The sequence below is a fragment of the Ambystoma mexicanum genome, chromosome 3q (genome assembly GCF_040938575.1).
Source record: "Ambystoma mexicanum isolate Mex_15411 chromosome 3q, UKY_AmexF1_1, whole genome shotgun sequence".
NCBI classification, from domain to species: domain Eukaryota; kingdom Metazoa; phylum Chordata; class Amphibia; order Caudata; family Ambystomatidae; genus Ambystoma; species Ambystoma mexicanum.
Window position 1 is genome coordinate 1,041,467,528 of NC_090926.1, and position 15,942 is coordinate 1,041,483,469.

The 15,942-nt window shown below is 46.4% G+C and overlaps 1 protein-coding gene across 4 annotated transcripts in view; it reads left to right on the plus strand.

The window, feature by feature from the left end:
• Positions 1 to 15,942, plus strand: part of CYTH1 (cytohesin 1) — a 914,859-nt gene that overhangs the window by 295,822 nt on the left and 603,095 nt on the right. Inside the window, exon 1 of one of the 4 annotated variants that reach the window (XM_069655239.1) lies at positions 1,368 to 2,212. The exons of the other annotated variants lie outside the window; for them this stretch is intronic. The gene's annotated coding sequence lies outside the window, so the exon portion shown is untranslated. Of the gene's footprint in view, positions 1 to 1,367; positions 2,213 to 15,942 lie in introns of those variants that run through there. 4 annotated transcript variants of the gene reach the window in all.

Genomic DNA, 15,942 nt, shown 5'->3' on the forward strand with positions numbered 1-15,942 from the left:
ATCACGGGATGGGCGTGTTGGCCTCTGTGGAGCAGAACAAAGAAAGGCAGGAGGGGATGGTGGTATGAAGAAGCTGAAACACCTAAAAGAACAATTTAGGAAAGCCATGAAGCTGTTATTGTTTCAAGGTTCCGTCCCCTTGCCCGCCGCCCTATCTCCCAAGGTGATATGATATAAGTCATTGATAACGCGCCTGTACATGTATTTCTAGGCGCGACAAGACCAGGGAGGGTACGGAGGGTGGACAAGACAATCTTACTAGGCCTTGCGTCATTCAGATTGTGCAAGTACGGTAATGCAAAGTGTAGGGGAAGGGGACGGGAGAAGTGCAAGAGGGGATGGGAAAGTGCAATCAGGGCAGCATTGTTCTGAGTAAGTGCTGCCAGGACAGCACGGCTCTGGGTAAGTGCAAGAAGGCAGGGGACAGTAGAGGTTACAGTTATAGACCCTAGTGCCCGACAGGCCCAGAGGCAGTGCAGGGAGAGGTCAAGAGGAGCCAGGTACCCATTGAGACTCTGAGGGTAACCAAGCAACCATTCAGCGCAGCAGACCGGTAGGTCAGCAGGGGAGAGAGAGAGAGAGAGAACGCAGAGGAGAAAAGGAAGGTTTTGTGCTGCTTCCGGAACTTCCGGATGTCCAGCTCAAGTTTGAGAGGGGCATGGAGGGCGTTCCAGAGGAAGGTACCTGCAGAGAAAAGTGTTCTGCCCCCTACTCGGCCTGGAGAAGCGTCTGACCATCAGAGAGTTGGAGGCAGCAGAGTGAAGGGCTCGAGGAGAAAGGTATTTGGGAAGAGAGTGCTGAATGTAGTACGACCGTCCCCATAAGGCCTTGTGGACGATGCAGAGGGTCTTGAACTCGATCCTTGCAGCCACCGGAAGCTAGTGGAGAGATTTCTGGGCTCGAGAGATACGATCCAAGGTGTGGAAGGGGAAGCGCATTTTAATTGCAAGGGTTGAAGGGCATTTGCTGATTGGAGAACTTTATTCCAGCCAAAGTCACGCGTTTAGATGGCGTACTTGCCAATGGCAGAGGTGTAAATCGGGTATTTGCATTTATGTTTACGAGAGCTAAGTCTAACACGCAATTGGGCTAATGTGTGCTGGTTTTGTAACCGTTAGTCGTGAGCGTACAACAACCCGTGTTAGCCCCTGAGACAGAAAGCGTTTTGATGTATAACCCCTGATACTGTTAGTCCCGATCAAATGCCGAGTCGACTCCCGGCAATTCTAGCCCAATGAGCTCCCACTAGGTTTGAAACATGTGATCTATGGTTCCATGCAGAATTCCCGAGTAGGTGGTGCATGAACCCACTAAGCTGCCTGCCGGCGAGCTGGCTCTGTGCAGGAGCACGGAGGGTAGTGTCGCTGCCCCGGCACACGAAGGGTTAATGTGCCGGGAGCAGCTGCTACTAGGCTTGCCTGGCGTCCGTGGTGGGGCTGCCGGAGGCGTGCGAGAGGAAAAGCGAAAGCTGATGCAGCTCTCTCCAGCCCGCTCCATCCCCCTGTCCTCTGGGAAAAGGCAGAGGAGGAGCTTTGGCGTTGCTGCTCCGGAGAAGAGGGCCCTGAGCCCTACAGCATCCTACTTACTGTAAGCTGCCTTCATCTTGCTCCTCTTCGCCGCCAGTGAGGACCAGGCCCGAAAAAAGCACTTCCTGAACTCCTCCTCGCCGCCAGGGAGGACCATCCCTGGAGAGAGGGAACACTCGACCAGGACCAAAGTACCGACTAAAGCTAATAGCGCGCTGGGGGACAGATGTGTATGGGAGCCCGCTGCACGCACCAGAGCGGAGCCTGGGTGTAGGATACAGCAAAAGCTCGAGGCGGGAGCAGTAAAACCTGCCGCATTTACCGTCGCCTAGATCGGGGAAAGGCTCTCAAGGACTGCGTGGGTATAGCGTGAAAACCCACCGCCAGATGCCAGGCACGGCCACTACACGGATCGCCCCCAAGGCCTGAGACGGGCTGGACCTTCCATTTGGTGTTTACATATCGGCTCTTCCAGCATTCGGACATCGCTGGTCCACGCTGCGTCCATCACGGGAGCCTTTACCCTGCCCGCCGCCTGCTCTGGAGCCGATGCATTCTCCATCTTCGCCCTTCATGGGCTCTGGGCTGTGCGACTGCTCTGCCAGCAGCAGCTGATGTGTAGGGCCCGGCGACCGCAGCGGGGGTTCCAGGGACGGTGGATGAAGCGAAGAGGGCGCAAGTCTCTGGTAAGCATGTGGATGGGAGCCAGGTTGGATGTAGTCATGTTGTACGCCGATGGAAGATGCTCCAGTCTTGCCCCAATCTCAGTTCACGCAGTCTCGCAATATGATCCTCTGGCTGTGGTGTTGACACGCCTCCATTCACGTGGAGGCGTCTAGCAGCCCACATCGCACGCCGAGTACCTCGATGGACCAGCCACCTTCCTGCTGTTTGAGTCACCGATCTTGATTTCACGTAGTCGTGATGGTTCATCTACAAGTCGGCGTGATTACGGTGACAGCAGTCATGTGCCGTGTATTTGTAGAGGACAAGGTGACACTGTTCCAGTGATGGCAATACTGTGTCAGTTATTGAGGACAGTGGCTCGGTGGTGTTGGTGTGTTTTTTTAAAAAAATGTTTTAATTTTAATTTTTTTTACGGACGGTGTGAGGGTTTCAACTTACTATTTTTGGACAAGTGCCCACGTTTGTACAGTTGAACACACACTTATTAAAACTGTATGTTAGTTTAGGGGTTTCGGTAGAGGGTACGACACCTTACCACTAGCCGCCTTCCAGGTGACCCCTTTGTGGGTGAAAGTACCCAGTTGTCTCCCGCACAGCCACTATGTTACTCAATGAAAGCTACTATGCTATCTGCCATGGGGCAGTGTCAATTATTGGCCTTGAGGGAATACACTCCCAGGGGTAGTGCTGTCAAACAGCATTGTAGTGGCGTTTTAAAGACGCCTTTCATGTAGTATTTGCAGTCGTCATTTATACAGCGCTTTTTCCCATTGTTATATTTGTATTTATTTGGGATTTATATAGCGCCTTAATCCAAAGCGATGTACATAGAGCAGCATAATAAAACAGTACAATGATCTGAAGTTTTAACAAAATTTGCCTGTGATCAACCTCACTGGAGTAGATGAGGTTTCAGCCACTTACGAAACCTAGAGTAAACAAAAATAGAGTGAAGTGAAAGGGGGAGAACGTTCCATTGTAGAGGAGCAAAATGAGAGAACATACGAAAACGTGACTGTGCACAGGGAGGAGGTGATACTGCAAGATGAAATTGAGAACTAGAATGAAGAGAATGGGAAGGAGACCAGCAAGGAGAGATAGTCTGTAGCAAAGCCATAGAGTGGTTTAAAGATCAGACATAAGTTAAATATGAATTGCGCTTGAAAGGAAAGCTAGCCAAGAGTAAGAAGAGCAGAAGAGCGAGAATCGCGTGGGGTCAGACACGAATAGAAGCGTTGTAAACCGAATTTAAAGGGGCAAGTCGAGAAAGTGGAAGACCCAAAAGCGTAGTAAATCAGTACAGTAAGCAGGAAAAAATTAAAGACGATATCTGAACTTTAGTTGCATCGAAAGTCAAGAAAGAGATAACTTTTCGAATGTTAAAGCGAAAGGCAAGTGAAGAGACCGAGATATGATATTTAAAGGATAGAACAGAATCAAAGTAAAGTCCCAGATTACGGGTAGTATATGAGAGAGGAAGCTGGTGGGGGGGGAGAATGAGATAGAAGAAGGAGGTAGAGGTGGGGGGATGGTGCTAGAAGGGGAGAAGAGTACTTCAGTTTTAGCAGTATTGAGTGTGAGATAATGGAAGGATATCTAGGATTTAATAGCCAGTAAGCAAGAGTTGATTGTGTATATTAGCTGAGAAAGAAGAAAAGGACAGAAAAAGCTGAGTATCGTCAGCGAAGAAATCATGTGATAGACCATAGAACGAAATAACTTTAGGTAAGGGGGGACGTAAATATGGAAGAGGAAGCGGCCAAGAAATGATCCTTTGCGGGACACCACGGGCAAGAGAAAAGGAGTCGGAGGTGGTCCCTCCCCCATGAGACAGACAATGTCTGTTGAGAAAGATAGTCTCAACGTGCTTGTGGTGGGAACACTCTTGGAGACCGCAGTCCAGGTATGAGAACATTCTCAAAAGGCTTAGAATGCGTGTGCATTTGGCCTATATTAGGGATTAGATGGGCTGGCTAGGCTGTAGTAAGCAAGCAGTCAGGCATGTGGGTGGATGCTGAGGGGGGGCGGCACAAGTGTGTGCAAATGTAAGTAACTCGTATGTCCAGCTAGACCAAAGTTTTCTGCTGTAGCCTAATGGCAGATGTGCTGAGGCAAATCTGGTGTAAGAAGGCATAACAAGTTAAGTGTCCAGCTAGACCGAATTTTGTTATAGGTCATAGCTGCATTCTAATGTGTGTGGATAGATAGCCGTGCCTGTGGCTGGTGTCTAGTGAAGTAGTGTGTTTTTACATCCCTAGAGCTCAGATGGAGCTTTATCTTTGATGTGTGTCATCAGGCGGACTGTGGGGAAAAAACAGCTACCCTTGTAGACTCTTCTAGGCACTATGGAGAGGCTACCCGCAAGTCTACTAAGTGCAATAGACTGACTGGCCCAGTACATCTTTTATAGTCTATCTTTTCTATCCCCAAAATACAGCGGGGCACACATTTCCTACCCCCAACAATTCATCTAAGTTCAATACCTTCCTACCCCCAAAATACAGCTAGAGTCCTGCATTTCCCACCCCCAACCATCCAACTTCACCATCCATCTAAGTGCAATACCTTTCCTCACCCAAATACAGCTAGGGTCGCACATTTCATACCTCCATCATTCCATCTAAGCGTAATACATTTCATACCCCAGAATACAGCTAAGTGCAACACACAGATAACACCCAATACATCTATTGGGCTACCTAGGGGATGAAGCCGGTACTCTACACTGTGTTCTAGTCTGATGGTAATGTAGAAGTGACAGGGTTTTATTGAGCACAGTAATGACTGTGTTCACCGCAGTGCCACCTTGCCTTAGTTGTAGCTGTATCTGTCGTACCTGGGTGAACAGGGAGTGAGCTGTCCAGAAGGGAGCTGCTAATTGCCATTCACCGGGTGCCTGGGCATGACTGCCCAGGGCTGATCCATGAAGTGGGTACAGGTCATCTTAAAAGCTGGGGATGAGGTAACGAAGGATGTCTTGAGAAACAGATGTGAGCATAGGCTTGGAAAGTTGATGGGCTGGCTTATCTCCAATAAGCCCCTAGTTGAACAACATGTTGGGGAAGGTGCTAAGGTGAGCAGGAATGAGTGTGCAGTGGCAGGAGGGTCATTGATACATCTTTGTACTCGGCATATCAGTCGTTTATAGACTGTAGATAGCTGTTGTGAATTGTATATTCAGAGGGTGTGAGTGACTCTAGGCATGGCTGCCGCGATAACGGCCGGCGTCTGCTTAGGAGGGTGGTTCGTGTTCCTAATCAGCGCATGTCAAGAGTGTGAGGGCCGGCTGCCGCCGAGACAGCCGGCTCTGCCTGGTGGTGTCTGATCAAGTGCCTAGGAACTGGGTTGAGGGCTGGAGGGCATGGCCGATGTTTTCATGTTGCCGAAGGAATTGACCAGGCTTTGAGTCGAGATGGTCCTCAATGTGGCGGATGTGAAGAGGAAGGGTGTTCCAAATACAGGGTGTTTGGATAGAGACAGCCGAATCTGAGATGCTGGTGGAGTTGTGAGTGGGAATTGCAAGAAGGAGCGCTGGATCGGATGTTTCTGGTGGGTTGGTAGTGGGTGATAATTTCTTGCAGGAACTCTGGTCCAGTGTTCTGGAGTGCTCAGCGAGTGATTCACACAGCATTACAAGTCACCCGACGGCTAATAGGAGGCCAGTGTAGTGCTCCAAGGCTGGGGAAGATGTGATCTCTGGGTGAGAGGGCGAGGAGGAGTCTGGCCGCAGAATTCCTGATTTGTTGGAGTTTCCTGACCTGATGTTCTGGGACGCCCAGATGAGGGAGTTGGCATAGTCTAGGCAGGAGATAATGATGGCAAGAATGGCAGAAACATTGTGTGGGTAGGCGAGATAGGGAAAGATTTCTTAGGATGTTGTGGAAGTGGCATGTTCTGGACACGTAGTTTGTATTGGGAGAGTGATCGGTCTGAGTCTAGTGTGCATCCAATATTTGTTTACTGATGTGGAAGCTGCAGGTGGGGGTCCTAGGCAGTGTGGTCAGGGTATCGGTTGGGGAATGAGGGCAGTTTTGCTGCATATTAGGATGTCCATTTTGCAGGGGTTGAGGAGAAGGTGGGTGGCTGTCATCCACAGGTCAATATCAGAGACGGGAGGAGAGATCTGGTCGTGTGGAGGCTTGTTTTGTGGGGAATTTGAAGATATAGTCTCATCCGCATAGTTACAGCAGGTAAGGTTGTCGGAGCGGATGAGTGCCGGCAGAGGTCTAAGGTAGAGGTTGAAGAGGAGTGGTGACAAGGAGACTCCCTGTGGGACCCCTATCGGGACATGGCAGAGGCAAAAGGTGGAAGTAGCATGATTTGTGCTAGATTATAGAAATTAACGAACAGATCAATTTTAGGGCAGAGTCTCTGATGCCTAGAGCGAAGAGTCTGAGTATTGAGTGGTCAACGCTGTCAAAGGTAGCGGATATGTCGAGGATGATGTAGCAACAACCAGCATTTCTATCTCTGTATTACCAGATTTGCTGATAGCATTCGTGAGATATCCAACTTGATCTTGCATACCCTCTGTGAATGTATAAAAAGCTGGGTACACAAGCTACCTTTCAGGTAATGTTAAGCCGTGTTTCAGAGTAAGTAGGGAACACAGTTCTACATCCACTCTTTAAATGAACACCTGCCATGCTTGTTGGGGGATTTGCTGATGCAGAGACAAATGATGTCCTCTGCTAAGTCACACTGTCCACCAGTTGATTTCTTTTGAGAGCTTCAATGGACTATCCACGACATGGCTTTTGACTATACCTACCTGTCAAAATCACGCCTAGTCGCAAATTTGTTAAGGTGTTGCTAATTTCTTGTAGGGCGCATACCGTTCTTCCTTTCCACCTGCTGAAGGGCTTGTGAAATCCAATTGGCGAGCAATGCCCCACTGTACATACTCCTGGGGAGGGGAAGGAGGGAGTAGATGGCAGGATGCCTACATTGCCAGTCGAACTCCAGTGGGATATCCATTATAAGGGGTTGGGTGGTGTCTCTAGAGATATGGAAACTTTGGCGATTTTGCAAATCTGCTATTCGATTCAAGGCAGACTGTGTAATTATAATTGGTTATTTATAACGTGTTTAATATTCAGAGGTTTCTAAGTATGGCCCAGTAGATGGAAGCTTTGTTGCTCTGCGTTTTCTGGCTTCCAAGGCGAATGCACAGCTCCTGAGCTATCCTCCCAAGATTAATGGGGCTGGGGGGGTAAGAACAGGGGTGATGAGTACCGGGATGTCTTACTGGCAGAGCTAGAAGTGGGTTTTGTCCTAATAGGTGAAGGATCAGTCTGAGTCTCTGCCGCTAAAATTAGGCCGTCCCTTCTCTCGCAGTGGAATCTGTATGTGAAGTATAGAGAAAGCAGCTTTGCTCTTATATATAGAAATATGAACATACCTGGAATTGTTTGTGATGGAGAAGAGAGGGTAATGTAAGCAGCCCTCCAGATAACATGCATATTGTGCCTTTTTTATGCATGTAATTATGGCCAATACAGATGATTTCATTTTCTACTGTGTACGCTTTATTTATTCATAAAAAAAACTTTCCACCACTAGATGGCACTGTAGTGTTTCTTTTGGTTGTCATCAGCAGCATAGCAAGCGAGCAACACAATAAAGCATACACCCTTTTAAAATGTGTTCATACCCGTAACGTCTAATAGCTTAATATGCTAAAAAGTAATGTTTGCTTTGATGTCCTAAGTTGAATGTTCTTTAACCATACATAACACGCTGGAGGTTTGTGACGAATCTCCAAACCTAAGTGAGTTTATGGCACAACTTGTTTTTTTGTGTGTTTTTTAAAGCGCTGAAAATAAAGTGGGTAAATCGGGATGTTTTGCCTTTTGCATCTTAGTTTTCCATTCAGGATGTGGAAAATAAAGGTACAGTGATATTATTTTGGCACAAAATCCTGCTATAAGTATTTACATGTTGTCATGATGCGTTACTATGCAATTTGTTTATTTTGGAAGTAAACTCTATAGGACAGTATTATTGTAGGTCTTGACACCCAAAACGTACATTTTTGTTCCAAATAAAATGTGGAAGAAGGTGGCTGTGCCCAAATTGAAAGTGCAGGTTAAAATCCCAGCATTGCTGTAAGTGTTTGATGCTGGGCAAATAATGTAATCTTACCCTGACTTTAATTGCAAAAATTGGAGTACTTATGATTAAGTTTACACCCTTAAATAGGACAGTTTTAATAAGTGTAGGGACACATTGGTGTATCCTGGTGCTCCTCTGCTAGTGGCACCAATACTTCTGCATAGAATTGCATTATTGCTGCACTGGCCCTCCCCCATTCTTGTAACACTGGGTTTGACAGGCAGGAATGGTCTCATCAGCCAGTCAGTGCACCAGAGATTCGAGTATAGCATACTGTGGTAGAATCAACATTACATTTTCTCCCCTGTTGCTCCCAGCCACTGAAGGCGCTTGAGCCGTCCAGAGTACTGCCCCACACTCAGCAATGTCCTGTTATACTGTGATATTGAGTCTTTCATTGCACACCATCTGCCATTTTCACACTTTCTAGGACCTTCAAGTTCTGCAAGAAGTGGGTGTTTGAGACTCAAAGGAGAGAGCAGTTAACTGATTGTAACATTGAAGCTGCACTAGAATAGTCTTATTACAATGAGTAATGAAGTTAGATGCCCCTAGTCAAGTAAGTTTGCCATTCCTCCATAGTCTCTGAAGTTAGTGCCCCTCCCAACATTTGAAGGGTTAGCCCCCTGCCTAAATTTTAGCCTAGGTGCACCTCTTGATGTGCGCACTTGCATTTTCATAGGCAGAGAGGTGAGGCAAGCCGTTCCCCGAAACTGGCGGTGTTAAAAGTTTTACTGTGTTTGTTCAGAAAAATGTATTTAAACAAACGCAGTAAATCTTAAATGCTGTTACTTTCAAGAAAGTCTTCCATCACCTCTCTGTATATTGCACTTTAAAATATACTATTCAATAGTTAGGCACCACACCAGACCATGGGTGGAGGTGGTTAGAACAGTGGGGGCAGAGCCTCCAAGTTTGCCCTGCCTATTTTCTGAAGTGGCCCCTTCCATCACGACTTAATTCTTGCCCCCCGAAATGTAGGTTTTGTAGTGCCCTTGCATGGGAGGGAGGTCAGGTAGGTCAGCTTACTCTCACAAGCCACCAGCCACCCCCACCTCCCCTCAAAGTGCTGAAATGAAGGAGCAGGAGCTAAAACGTCTGCAATTATTCCAGTATATGCTGCACCATGGCACTGCAAATCTGCTCTGTAATGTAGAATTTATAAAGTTATGCTGGCTGTAGTAAGACATGCTCTTGCTGTTGGGCTATACCACGAGGGATGGGCCATTACCCTATACACTGAATATATTTGCCACTAGCACATGCAGGCAGGCCATGTGTCACGGGTGCATGCAGAAAAGAGATGCTCAGTTAGCATGTGCAGAGAGGAGATGTGTTGCTGCATGTGTACGGAGGCTATGCCAATAACATGTGGAAAGCGAGTATGTGTTCTTACATAGCGCTTTTAGGCAAATTCCTTCAGCTTTTAAGCGCTGTGCTAACGGTTATTATCCCATTTCGAATGGTACTTGATTTATTACAGCAAAACCGAGCCAAATGCCAGGGGAGCACTGTTGGACATTGTGGTGGGGGCTGGTGAGCACATGTTCGAGTCAAGCTGAATAAGGAAAGGGGAGGGGAAAAATCGGGTACATTTGGCCCCAGCACATTTAGGCCATTTCCAGCACTGATAGTAACTTGTGTGAATGGTCATTCTTCATTCTTGCATTTCTTGTAAGAAAGAAGCGACTCCTCTGCGGTCTTCCCTCTGTGCCACACCCACCAAGGCGGCGTCACGTAATTGGAACTTGGAAGTGCAGGCCGCCCTCCTGCCCGGTAGTTTTCCACCCTTTCTTTGGATGCAACGTTAGCATGTGCTTTGCCAACATTGCCCTGTGCAGAAGGGAGCCCTGGCTTTAAGACTGGCAGAGAGGAGATGTACCGTTATAGCATGGGCAGAGGAGATGCTACACTAGCACTCGCAGAGAAGAAATGTCCCCATAGTACGTACTTAGTAAACATGTGTCATTTGCACATGCCATGGAACAGAAGTGCAATTAGCATGCAGAGCAGAGATGTGCCGTTAGCATGTGCAGAGACAAGATGCAGAGTTTTCACATGCTAACTGCACATCCTGTCTCTGCACAGGATGTGCAGTTACTATGTGCAGGGATGGGATGTGAAGTTAGCATGTGCAGAGAGGTTATGTCTCATTAGCATGTGCGTAGAGAAGGCGTGTCGTTAGTATGCACATCTCCGTGCACATGCGCACATTTAGCACGCATGTACAGAGAGCTGTCAAACTAGTATGTACGCAGAGAAGATGCACCATTAGCAGACCTGTACCTTCTGTCTCCTTGCCTCCCATGACTCCATTTCTACTTCGCTTTCCTCTTTTGGCTGGCTTCCCTTTCACTCCCAACTTAAATTTAATTTCCTCTGCCTAGTCTTTAAATCTCTCCATGATCTTGCTCCCCCTTATCTCTCCTCTCTTTCTACACTCCTTCCCACTCCCTTCGCTCAGCTGACCACCTCCTTCTCACTTTTCCTTCTTCCCTGTGTGCCTCCTCCCGTTTCTGCTCCTTTCAGCTCTTAGCCCCCCTGCACTGGAACTCCTTACCTCTCTCCGCTCTATACCTACCTTCTCCTCCTTCCGAACTTCCCTGAAATCTCTCCTTCTCCATTCCCTGCCCTAAAACCCTCCCCTCCTCTCATTCCTTCTCCTTCCCTCGAATCTTCCCTATATTCCTCTACCTTTCCCTACCCTCCCTCACTCTTGCCCTTATACCCCTTCTGTTTCCCTCCTCCGCCCCATCCTCACCCTTCCCTCTTCCCTCACAGTTTAATTGCTCTACTTACTGTTTTGTTGGTTCGATTCATAATTGTAAATTGCTTGTACTGTTATTATGTTATATGTATTCTGTTGTTAAAATGTTAAGCTTTTTGGATTAAAGCGCTATATAAACACAATAAATACAATACAGACGAGAAGAGATGTGCCAATAGCATGCACAGAGAAGAGATTTTAGGTCACTATGGGTAAAGATATGTCCTGTCAACGTGTGCAAATATCAGGCTTGCTAAACCGAACGTGTTCTTTCAATACGTGAAAACAATGTCTGCCATTAGCATATGCATAGAGATGTGCTGTTAGCATGCGCACGGTGTAAAGGTGCAAATTACACAAATTTGTTCTTCAAATGCTAACAGCACATCTCTGTAAATGCTGAACGGAGATGTGCCTTTACCATGTGCACAGAGTACGACATGTGTCGTACTCGTTAGTATGTGTCAAGAGGCGATGCATAGCTAGCATGTTCAGGGAGGATATATGCCATTATCAAGTGAAGTGATGTGCTGTTACTATGTGCTCAGACGGGATGTGCTGTTTTCATTTGGAGTGAAGGGCTTGGCACAAGCCAGACAACTTTGATCTGCAACACTTGATCTACGGGTCTGATTTTACATATTCATTGGGTTTATGTGTTAGATAAGTTGTACTCTCTTGCAGGGGAGAAAACTCATTTTTACTCTCTTGAAATTGCATTTACTCTCTAATTTGAAAAATAATGCGTAAAATACTCCCACGTCAAAATCTTATCTGGAGCACTGAATGTAAGGGTGACTTTGCAAAGTGTCATGGTTAAGAAGATATCTCGCTCAGACACCTGCATAACCACAGTCTTTTGCAAACTTATCCTCTTTTGTCTGAATAGTACAGGTGCAAGCAGTTTTAAGTTGGCATTGTCTGAAAACCTCTGGTCACGCTAATGCATCCATACGTTGTCTCACATTGAAAATATTAATTTGCTTTTATTGCAGGTATGTGTTGAGGCAAAGAAGATTGGAAACGCTAGACCAAATGTTTTTCTTGCTTAACATGATTGATTTACAGACACAAGTTGTATAATTAAGAATAGTGCTGCCCGACCATTCTAAACAGCGGGACATTGAAAGGCCATTAACTGAGTTTGATTGACCAGTCTTACCTTTTTTTCAACCTGTGTGACTCCTTGACTATGGAGATCTGGCCCTTTGATTTTCACCCATAATATAGGGTTGGGGGAAATTGCACTCTAGACGCCATATTATCGTCGCCACCTGTGCCTCACCAATTGTATTGTTCTCCTTCCTTGGTGTGACCAATACCGCCTTCCGTCGCGGCTTGTCAGATGCACTGCAACAAGTTCTGCCCCTCATTTGGATTTGGGATCTTTGTCAGACCTATTAGCTATATGACTCCTGCCTTGTTGCCAGAAGCCTTTGGACAGCTGAATGATTTTTAATGGTGCTGCTGAATCCATCCTTGCTCACGTGTGACTGGAACTCGTTCAGATATTGCATTCTGTTGCTCCGGTTATTGGGGGGGAAAAAAGCCTCCCTCTAAATCTGACCTGTGGTTTGACTCTGATTTGCCAATCCATAAAAGGTAAATTCTCTCCCGAACAGGGATGGTGAAAGACCAAGGAAAGCCTGAAAGCCTGAATACAATTCAAAAAGGGATTTCCTGCAGTCATCCTGCACCATGGTGGCATTGCTCTGCTTCCAACCCTTCTGATATAGTTTATAGAACTTGTAAGGAATTCGGATCTAATGTCGAATGCTCGTCCTCCCCAACAACTTCTCAGACGCTTGCATACTTTTTATTCTCCTTATCTGTTGAGAAGATGGAAGCCATCAATCAAGAGTCCTTGTCTGATTAGATCAGACAGTGTTCTCCTCTGCTTTCAAGGCTGTCTTCTCCCCATGCACACACATCTGAAGCCCTCAACCTCTGTCTCTCTATGCAAACTATTAGATAGGCCATTGTTCCTATGAAGAATTCGATCTCGTCAGAGCAACAGCACAAATGGGGTACCTATTTGTAAAGGAGTATTCAACCTTCACATTGAAACACGCCATAACTAATTCAATAATTCTATTTATTAAACGCATAATAAAAGCATGAGAAAGTGAACTCTGCTTCAAAAAGTGACATGCGCATCCCACCACATAAGTGACTTGCGCTTGTGCAAAATACAGCAATCAGTAATGAATATCACACACAAATAGTCAAAAATTGGGATTTCACAATGAATTCCTTATTGTAAAAACATATATATAAAAAGTCCACGGTTACGCAGTAGTTATTGCACAGTTTCTAATAGAAGTACTGATCTCGATTGTATGCAGGAGCAGTGTTCTATTCTGCCTAACTACTTTACACGGATTTGTTATTTCACAACTACATCAATGTGGGTGCCTATATCTATACCCAACATCTTTCGTTCCTTATACGTTTGCAATTCACTATTAGGAACTTGTTCAGTGGAAATATACATACAACAGCCTCTACGGACTGTGACCCTAATCACATTTTCAGTCAATCGGAGCACAAATGCTTGTGGGCACTTCGTGTTCCTTAATTGGTGCTGTACATCTTCGGAGTTTAGCTGAATCAACTGCGAATAAGTGGACTCTCCATACCTGGCGTCGCTTTCTAAAAACATGAGCGCATTCTTGGAAGAGTTTGACCCCCGTCCTGCCAAAAGCATTAAAGCCTGTGAGACCATTGCACCCCCAACTTGCGCCTGGGTCGTGAATTTCCTTGAAAGTGATGTTCTCGCGCCTTCCCTTACGAAGACTCTCCTCTCTTGTACTCAAGACAGTGAATGATGATCACAACTTCCTGGCAAAAGATCATTGCGATCACTCCTTTTCGTAGGAAAGATCATTCAAAAGGTGACTATGTGGCAACTTTTGGAGTACGTTGATACAGATAACCCTCTTTCTGCATTACTATCACCCAAGCTAAAATTAAGCTAGGTGGGAAGATGCATCCAAGCTGAAATTTTGTGGACACTGGATCAGGCGTAAAATGTTAAAGCTACTAGCCAGCTATAAAGTCACTTGCCACTTCTTCTTCTGCACATGCACACAGCACACCATGTCTTACTTGCCAAGAGTGAATTATCTCTAACGAGTGGCTAGTGGTGAGTGCAAAATTTGCTCCCTGTCTGAATGTCCATACTCAACCAATTGTCACCCTCCTGGACCTCTAGGCATCGTTTGATACTGGCAGTCACACTAACCACCACAGCCACCTTGAGACCTCCCTTGGAATATCTGGTGTTGCCCTTCATTGTAGTTAATCTTTGCTTTTCAATGGAGAAATTCAGATATGATCTGATCCTTTTCCCTCTGATGCCGCTGCTATGCCGAGATCCACCGTTCTCTATATGTTTCCTTTGGCTGTTAAATGTCTACCTTAAGCTCTTGCCAATATCATCCCACAATACCTTGCCGCCTTTCAGAGGTATTCGGATGATAGTCTGATTGTCTCCTGCTCTGTGAGCCTTCTGATCTTCAACAGATCTCAGAAAGTCTGCTCCATATCCAAGAGGGGATGTTGGATAATTGGTGCTGCCTTAATGCCAGGAAGACAGACCACCTTCTGCTGTTTCTCCCCCCAAAAAACGTACCTAACAGCTGCAAATCATCCATAATGGGACAGCTGGACTGGCCATAAACCTGTTGATCACAACACCCCATCCCTTGTCTCTGCTCATTTAGAGCATGCAACAGCTGTGAGGGTCTGTCTCATGCATGGAACTACAGGGATGAATCAGTTTCCAGCTTTCTTTTAGACGTGAGGTTGACATGCCTACAACTTTTGCCCTTCAGATCGTCACGCTTCTTAATGACAGATGCAGCGGGTTCCTCCTTTCCCCTGGAACAGTCTCCCAACCAGTATCAGATCTTTGTAGAACCACTTTCAGTTTTGGAGAAACACTCCAGCGCTCTTCAGGAAAGCTCACCTTGCAAGGACTTGCTCTGAACTTAGTGATCTTTCTATTATGTGACTGGCAATCAGCTGAACTCTTGTGACTGACCATGTGCCCTTATTTCGCTGCTCCTGAGTTGTTGCATAAGCCTGTTCAGGCGTTGCACTTCTAGGTCCTTCTTTTGGTTTTGGTGTTCTGCTTACAATCTAACCTCATCTTAGCACTAATCATTAGTTTCTATTTTCATCTGCTTTGTCCCTTGTCCTAAACTGACCCGACCGTCTCTGAAGCCAATGAATGATCAGCCTTCCCACTTCCCTTTGCTTTGGAGGTGCTTCAAAAAGTATTTAAATTGCATGGTGAAACCTAGGCCTTTCTCCCACTATACAGGACTCTCGGGTGTGTTTTTGCATTGTGAAACCTAGGCCTTTCTCCCACTATACAGAACTCGCAGACCTAGGTTTGTTGTCCCTGGTGTTAAACTACATTGTGAAAGTAGTGCCGTCTTTGGTCTTGTCTTCTTAGCAAAGCATTCTTCTAGCAAACTGTTCTACAACTCTACTATTGTCTGAGCTTTGTGTTGTTTTCTTCAATTGTCCACCATTGTCCCTTGCCTTGCCTTGCCTTGTCTCGTCTGAGTGTGCAGGCTTCTGTCATTCCTACGGAGGCCTAGTCCTCTTTCGAATGCCTCGTCTGCAGGCTCTCTCCCTCTGCTAGCCATTCCCTTACAGTGGCTACTATCTATCGGCCACCTGGTCAAATAACCTCCTTCCTCTCTGAGAGGGCGGACCTCCCCTCTTCCCTCCTGGTCTCGACCACTCAACTCCTCCTTGAAGACTTTTTAACATCAACCTGGATGCTTCCAGCCCTTCCTCTGGACTCTTTCACAACCTCTGCAAGTCTGTCACTCT